Raw genomic sequence first — 9,520 nt, forward strand, 5'->3', positions numbered from 1 at the left:
GTAATAAGGATGACAACTCTTACCTTATGTTCAAGAGCAAGCATCGAGCGACAAAGGAATTAGGAAATGCACACTTGTCCCTAAGGACAAGTGGGAGACTGAAGGAAATAATGCCCTTGGTCCAAGTATGCATTCTATGTTAAGTCTAATAAATGCGGTTCAGTATTAATTAACAAGTTAATAATTCAGTGAGATCAAGTGAGCTGAATGCCTAGCTAGAGGCCGCTTCAGTTCAAGTGGAATTAATGATATTAATCCACAGCTTACTCTTGACTGAACCCGTAGGGTCACACAAATAGTACGTAAACGGATCAAGTATTTAATGGCATTAAATACTCCATCTATGAATATTCGGAACCGACGGATCTTGGTTTCAGTGGGAGCTAAGATCGTCACAGGCAAGAAATGAATACTCCGGAAACGATGATATTGCCGGAAATGGAAATATGGATCGTATCGGAAATATAAATATTATCCAAATCGTAGATGTTGCCGGAAACGGAAACATGGTACGTATCGGAAAATATTATCGGAAATGGAAATATTGCCAGAATCGGAAATATTGCCGGAAACGGAAATATTGTCAGAATCGGAAATATTACCGGAATTGGAAAATAATTCCGGAAACGGAAATATTAAATATTTGTTCGAAACGGAAATTAATTCCGGAATCGGAAATATTAAATATTGTTCGTATCGGAAATGAATTCCGGAATCGGAAAATTTAATCGGAAGCGCATCGTACGAATAAGCATCGGACGAGGCCTGCCGGACGAGGCCCAGCACGAAGCCAGGCCATCGCCCAGCAAGCCAAGCGCGCCGCACAAACAGCCACGCCAGGCCCAGCGCAAGGCCAGGCCCAGCAGGCTGCGCAGCGCGCACAGCACGCGCAGCGCGCAGCGCGCGCGGGCGCTGCGTGGGCTGCTGCTCGCGCGCATGCATGGGGGCCCATCGTGGCTGCCGTGCGTGTGTGTGCAAGTGTTTGTGTTCGTGCACGTTTCCTAAAACATGCAGAGTTCGGTTAATGATTAAATTCCTAATTCTATTTGATAAATTAATTAAATTAGAGTTCTTGTAGGATTCTAGGTTTAATTAATTTGTATCTGAGTAGGATTTCGATTCCCTTTCCATACCCCTATAAATATGAGGCTAGGGCTCACAATTTATAACGAGTTTAAAAGTATTCAAAGTGAGTTTTTGAGAGAAAAATTCAGTCACACATTTGCCTATAAAGTGCCGAAAATAATAGTACCTTAAGGGCGATTCTAGTTGGTCAATCTTAAGGCGGATCCGGACGTGCTGTGGACTATCTACGGAGGGACGACACTTGGAGTCCTAAAGACTTGTTCTTGTTCGGTTCGGGCGCAGCTAGGGAAGGCACGCAACAAAGAGTATGCATCTAAACTATGCTAAATGATTATGTGTAAATAATATGTTTTCCTGGCTTTATGGTTTTTCCGCATGATTTATGAATTGTCATATGTATCATAACCTAACAGGTATCTCACCGGAAAAACCCCACAACACTTTTCACCAGTTGCAATGCTAAAGTCTATTCGGATAATGTTAGTAATCGCTGCATATTACGATTACGAAATATGGCAGATGGATGTCAAAACCGCTTTCTTAAACGGCGTTTTAACAGAAACTGTGTTTATGACACAGCCTGAGGGTTTTGAGGATCCAAAGAATGCTAAAAAGGTATGCAAGCTTAAGAAATCAATCTACGGATTGAAGCAGGCATCTAGGAGCTGGAATATACGTTTTGATGAAGCAGTCAGTGACTTTGGTTTCATCAAGAACGCTGACGACTCTTGTGTATACAAGAAGGTCAGTGGGAGAAAAATTGATTTTCTAGTATTATATGTCGACGACATATTACTTATCGGAAATGACATTCCTATGTTGAACTCTGTCAAGATTTGGCTTGGGAAATGTTTTTCGATGAAGGATCTAGGAGAAGCACAGTACATACTGGGCATCAAGATTTACAGAGATAGATCTAAAAAGATGATTGGACTTAGTCAAAGCACTTATATTAATAAGGTGCTTGAAAGGTTCAAGATGGCAGACTCCAAGCGAGGCTACCTACCCATGTCTCATGGAATGACTATAAGCAAGACTCAGTGCCCAAAAACACTTGATGAGCGTAGATGAATGAGTGGGATTCCATACGCATCATTGATTGGTTCAATAATGTATGCTATGATATGTACACGCCCGGATGTTGCGTATGCACTCAGTGCTACGAGCAGATACCAGTCAGACCCAGGAGAGGCACATTGGACTGCTGCCAAGAATATTCTGAAGTACCTGAAAAAGGCACAAAGATGATTTCCTGGTCTATGGTGGAGAATTGGAGATGATGAATTAATTGTTAAAGGCTATACGGACGCAAGTTTCCAAACTGACAAGGATGATTTCAGATCACAGTCTGGGTTTGTCTTCTGCCTCAACGGAGGTGCAGTAAACTGGAAAAGTGCTAAGCAAAGCACCATTGCGGATTCTACAACTGAAGCGGAGTACATTGCTGCACATGAAGCAGCAAAGGAAGCTATATGGCTAAGGAAGTTAATAGGTGAACTTGGTGTAGTCCCCTCCATTAAAGGACCAATAGCTCTATATTGTGATAATAACGGAGCTATTGCACAGGCAAAAGAGCCTAGACACCACCAAAGAGTCAAGCATGTAATTCGTAGATTTCACCTTCTACGAGAGTTCGTTGAAAGAAAAGAATTCGAGATAAGCAAGATTGGAACTGATGACAACTTCTCAGGTCCATTGACTAAACCTCTGCCGCAGGCGAAGCAGAACTCGTACGCTGCAGCTATGGGAATCAATCATATTGGAGAATGGCTTTGATGTCCTTGTTTAATGTTTTAAAGTTTTAGACTTTAATACTTTGTAAAACATTATTGTTAATCATTCACAATAAATGAATAGAATTCATTTTTCCATTTAATTTGTGGTTTATTAAATGATGAGTCCCTTCAATTTGACGAAATATTCAAGATAGATGTCAGGACCAGTCCTGTGACTAAGAAATGTCTATCAAGTGAACTTGAATGTCAAAAGTTGAAAATGGTCCCTGGTCGGAGTTTTCTATAAAGATGGACACATAGAAAACGTTAGACGACTAGAATACAAGATGACTAGTAGTTCTGTTTCTTGAACTATGTGGACATGGCAATGTCATAATCATTTGCATAGATAATTACTTTGGGAAGACTAGTATCGGACAGACCTATGAAAATTTACTATAAGAGATGAAAATCTGTCATAAGTAAATTTCATCAAAATTATTAGACACTAATCCTCAATACCTGAGTGATTTGAGATTACTTCTTTGAGAACTGCTTACTTTGACGTTGTCAACCGTCGCACCGTAAAAGGAGGCTATAAAGGCAACGCTCAAGTAATCACCTATCAAACGAAGTCTAATCTCAAGATCGCAAGATTGGGATTGTCCTCCCATAAATCGGGATGAGATGCTGAAAGTTGTACAAGGCCACTCGGAGAGCTAGAAACTGTAAAATGCATGGTCGTGCTAAGATGAATCATAGGCTATGATTATCTGTTTATTTGATCAGTTAAACTCTGAAACCGAGAAACACCTCTGGACATAATAAGGATGACAACTCTTACCTTATGTTCAAGATCAAGCATCGAGCGACAAAGGAATTAGGAAATGCACACTTGTCCCTAAGGACAAGTGGGAGACTGAAGGAAATAATGCCCTTGGTCCAAGTATGCATTTAATGTTAAGTCTAATAAATGCGGTTCAGTATTAATTAACAAGTTAATAATTCAGTGAGATCAAGTGAGCTGAATGCCTACATAGAGGCCGCTTCAGTTCAAGTGGAATTAAAGATATTAATCCACAGCTTACTCTTGACTGAACCCGTAGGGTCACACAAATAGTACGTAAACGGATCAAGTATTTAATGGCATTAAATACTCCATCTATGGATATTCGGAATCGACGGATCTTGGTTTCAGTGGGAGCTAAGATCGTCAAAGGCAAGTAAATGAATACTCCGGAAACGATGATATTGCCGGAAACGGAAATATGGATCGTATCGGAAATATAAATATTATCCAAGTCGTAGATGTTGCCGGAAACGGAAACATGGTACGTATCGGAAAATATTATCGGAAATGGAAATATTGCCGGAATCGGAAATATTGCCGGAAACGGAAATATTGTCAGAATCGGAAATATTATCGGAATCGGAAAATAATTCCGGAAACGGAAATATTAAATATTTGTTCGAAACGGAAATTAATTCCGGAATCGGAAATGTTAAATATTGTTCGTATCGGAAATGAATTCCGGAATCGAGAATTTAATCGGAAGCGTATCGTACGAATTAGCATCAGACGAGGCTTGCTAGACGAAGGCCCAGCATGAAGCCAGGCCGTCGCCCAGCAAGTCACACGCATCAACACACGCCAAAGCCTCGCCAGGCCCAGCGCAAGGCCAGGCCCAGCAAGGCATGGCGCGCGCGCTCAGCGAATGGGCTGCGAGCATTGTGCCAAGGCATCGTGCAGCTCGCGTGGGCCGCAAGGCATGCGCACGGGCTGTGCGGTGCTCGTGCTCGTGCTCGTGTGCGTGCTATACGAATCCTATAGCTATCGGAATTCGTGCTATGATTAAATCCTAAACCTAAAAGATAAAATTAATTATTTAGAGTTCTGAAAGGATTCTAATTAATTAATTAGTATTCTAACAGGATTCGAAATCCTTTTCCATGGTTCTATAAATATATGCCTAGGGTCATAAATTTATACACGAGTTTTTTAACAAGTATTCATACAATAAAAGCTGTGATTTTTGAGCAGAAAAATCAGTCACATTACTTACCCATTTAGCCGAAAATAATAGTACCTTAAGGGCGATTCTAGTTGGTCAATCTTAAGGTGGATCCGGACGTGCTGTGGACTATCTACGGAGGGACGACACTTGGAGTCCTAAAGACTTGTTCGGTTCGGGCGCAGCTAGGGAGGGCACGCTACAAAGTGTATGCATCTGAATTATACTAACTAATTATGTGTAAATAATATGTTTCCTGGCATTAAGGTTTTTCCGCATGATTTATGTTTTTAATATGTATCATAACCTATCACATTACGCGCGGGAGAACACTACAAGATTTAATCTGGGTCATCATAGCCCACGTGAGGTGCTTGTTTCCCTGTTCCGGCCACCCATAAATACCAAATGTTCTCCATATTGGAATATGGTCATGATCACAAGAATTTGCTGAGAAATGGTGAATAGAATAATTATTTGTGACTATATTAATATATTTCCACTAAAATCCTATTCCCCCAGAGTTTCCCGTACTACTAATACATATACCATGAACAAAACCACAAATATTACAAACTCTCTCCAAGCTACTAGCGTCAATAATTGTTTCCATCAAAAAAAATATTCGGCCTCTCTCTCCAACACCAATCTTAGAGAGTACTAACTGTCCAAGGGTTGCCAAGCCCTTGGCAGTTCTAGCTTAATACTTTCATTCATGTTCGCGGGGTTGGGTTTTGCCAACCTCCGCTACTGGAACAAGAACAAAACTACCTTGTCGATTTTGAACGCTTACCCATTTTCTCCTCCCCATCAATATCCATGTTGTCTTTACGTTTCCCGCACTTAAAGTCCTCCAAACTTCCACTCTCGCTGGAGCTAGCACTTGATCCCCCTCTACGAATTTACCTGTATTTCTTCCCTTGATGAAGAGGTGCACTGCCAACAGAAAATAAGGGCACATCTAATTGGGTAGGAATTAAAGGAGTTACATTCGTCATGTTGCGTATTTCCAACTCATTTAATTCTCCAACTCTACTAACCTTCGCCTTATTATTAGACACCCTCCCTACTTCCCTTACTCTACTAACATTGTCATTACCAGCCAATCCCACCCCCTCGCAGTGGCTTACAGGAAACACCACTTTACCACTGCAGCTCCCAGACGTTATTTTCTCACTCCGAGCAGTCGACTTCACTCCCTCCCCGTGGCCAGCGAGCATCACCACACCACCTACATGGCCCATAGATGTCGAGCCTGTAATGTTATGACAAATATAAAACATATATTTCATGCGGAAAAACCATAAAGCCAAGAATCCAAATTAATTGCCACATAACCAATTAGCATAATTTACGATACATACATGTGTAGCGTGCCTTCCCTAGCTGCTCCCGAACCGAACAAGAACAAGTTTAGGACTCCAAGTGTAGTCCCTCGTAGATAGTCCACAGCACGTTCGGATCCGCCTTAGATTCAATTAACTAGAATTTAGCCTAAGGTATTATGTTATTCGTACTTAATTATTTGGCAAATTATTAAGCTTAGTTTTTAACTTAAAACTATATGAATACTTTGAATTTTTGTATATAAATTGTGATTTCCATCACCTATTTATAGGGTAGGATTATCGGAACTAGAAACCTACTAGGATTCAATTTATCTAATTCAATTAGAATTAGACTTAAATTAAATCTATAAATTTTAGTGTTTATCTTAACAACTAATTCTAGTAGTTTCAGGAAAATAGTCTAATCGGATGAATCCTAAATGCCTAAGGATTCGAAACATGCACGAACACAACAACACGCACGAACAGCCGGCAAGGGGCCTGCCTGCGCGCGGTGGGTTGGCTCGGGCCAGCAGCGCTGGTACGCATCCCACGAAGGGCGCGCCAGCCTGCTGGCCTTGCCTTGCTTGCTGGGCCTGGCCTTGCTTCATTTCTCGGCTGGGCCTTGCTTGCTTGGCGGGCAGCTGCTCGCCTGCTGTGCTTGCGCGGGCTTTGCTAGGCGCGGGCCTAGCTTCGTGTTGGGCCTTGCGTCTAGCAAGCTCGTCCGATGTTTATTTCGCACGTCGCGCTTCCGATTTATTTTCCGATTCCGGAATTCATTTCTGATTCGAACAATATTTAATATTTCCGATTCCGGAATTAATTTCCATTTCGAACGAATATTTAATATTTCCGATTCCGATAATATTTCCGATTCCAGCAATATTTCCGTTTCCAGCAATATTTCCGATTCCGGCAACATTTCCATTTCCGATAATATTTTCCGATACGTACCATGTTTTCGTTTCCGGCAACATCTACGATTTGGATAATATTTATATTTCCGATACGATCCATATTTCCGTTTCCGGCAAAATCATCGTTTCCGGAGTATTCATAATTTGTCTTTTGACGATTTCAGCTCCCACTGGAACCGAGATCCGTCGATTCCGAATATCCATAAATGGAGTATTTAATTCACTTAAATACTTGATCCGTTCACGTACTATTTGTGTGACCCTACGGGTTCAGTCAAGAGTAAGCTGTGGATTAATATTATTAATTCCACTTGAACTGAAGCGGCCTCTAGCTAGGCATACAGTTCACTTGATCTCACTGAATTATTAACTTGCATAATTAATTAATATTGAACCGCATTTATTAGACTTAACATTGAATGCATACTTGGACCAAGGGCATTATTTCCTTCAGTCTCCCACTTGTCCTTAGGGACAAGTGTGCATTTCCTAATTCCTTTGTCGCTTGATGCTTGCTCATGAACATAAGGTAAGTGTTGTCATCCTTATTATGTCCAAAGGTATTTCTCGGTTTCAGAGTTCAACTGATCAAATAAACAGATAATCATAGCCTATGATTCATCTGAGCACGGCCATGCATTTTACAGTTTCTAGCTCTCCGAGTGGCCTTGTACAACTTTCAACATCTCATCCCGATTTATGGGAGGACAATCTCAATCTTGTGATCTTGAGATTAGACTTCGTTTGATAGGTGATTACCCGAGCGTTGCCGTTATAGCCTTCTTTTACGGTGCGACGATTGACAACGTCAAAGTAACCAGTTCTCAAACAAGTAATCTCAAATCACTCAGGTATTGAGGATTAGTGTCTAATAATTTTAATGAAATTTACTTATGACAGATTTTCATCTCTTACAGTAAAGTTTCATAGGTGTGTCCGATACTAGTCTTCTCAAAGTAAGTATCTATGCAAATGATTGCAACATTGCCATGTCCACATAGTTCAAGAAACAGAACTACTAGTCATCTTGCATTCTAGTCGTCTAGCGTTTTCTATGCGTCCACCTTTATAGAAAAATTCCAACCAGGGACCTTTTTCAACTTTTGACATTCAAGTTTACTTGATAGACATTTCTTAGTCACAGGACTGGTCCTGATAGTCTATCTTGAATATATCGTCAAATTGAAAGGACTCATCATTTAATACTAAACCAAGACTAAATGGAATATGAAAACCCCAATGTTTTACAACCATTTGCCTCAAACCCATCTTTAAAACAGTTCATTGAATTCAAAGCTATGCTTGATTTCCAGTGCCACAATGTGAGTGTTGTTTCTCACTTGTTGCATAGGTTTAGTTATCATGCTTTTCCAATCTTAATATCCTTTTCATCGAATGTTCTTCGAGATAGATGATAAGATCTTTTGAGTATGTTTATTTTGTGATCTAGTCTTTCTTGCTACAATAGTGGTTCTACGCATTTTGCAATGAAAAACCATTAAGCCAGTAGACATGTGGTCCACCCAAGTTCAGAGAAGAACTCTTTAACGTAAACAACCTTGTTTTATTGCTTCTTAGGCAATAAGTACTTTTACTTTAACTGTATAGGTTGCTAGTGATGCTTTGTTTGGATTTACCTATCCAAGCAGTTCATAGATATGTGGAAGACTTTCCATATGTATCTCAGAACATAGAAATTAATATTTAATTTCCCACGCAACAACTCGTGGTCTCTAATCCATGTTGCCATTGAAAAACACGATGCTCTTTAGCTCGTCCTTGCCAATGGTTAACTCCAAAGGATCTTGCTTGATCCTTTTCCAGTGTTTATGCGTGTAGCATCAATATTTAGCATATCTTTATTTCCTTAAATCAAGAACTATTCCTATGTACCTTTTCAAGTACCATAAGTTTTTCTTGATTTCAATCTACTTGATCTTTACTTAGACCAATAGAGATTGGTATATGTTCGTTATGCCTAAAGCCATACGATACATTTTTGGCGATCCTTATATTATATCATACATGATATATTCTTTTGCAGAATAATTCCCAGTTGAATTCTATTCATGTAACTTTAGCTATCCAATTTCAGTAGATACTGAATCCATCTAAATTTTTTGACATATAATATAGGTGAAGAATCTCCTTAGATTCTTTGATGTTTAACTTAGTAAATGCATAGTTCAAACATTCTTTACTTAGATTTATTCATATGGGTCGAATATCTCCAATGGAGTCTTTCTTGTTTGATTTAGTAAATACCATTACTTAATCCAAAACAATAGTATAAGATCTTTGTAAATAGATCTTAGTACCCAGTATGTACTAAGTTTCGCCCTGGTCCATCATTGATGAATAATTTCAAATCTAAGTTATTAGCATTTGAATGTTATTTCACAATAGAGAGATATGTGTGTGATACACATAGGACCAATTAAGTTTTTACGTACTCCCACTAA

This window comes from Spinacia oleracea, chromosome 1 (genome assembly GCF_020520425.1).
Source record: "Spinacia oleracea cultivar Varoflay chromosome 1, BTI_SOV_V1, whole genome shotgun sequence".
Taxonomy (NCBI): domain Eukaryota; kingdom Viridiplantae; phylum Streptophyta; class Magnoliopsida; order Caryophyllales; family Amaranthaceae; genus Spinacia; species Spinacia oleracea.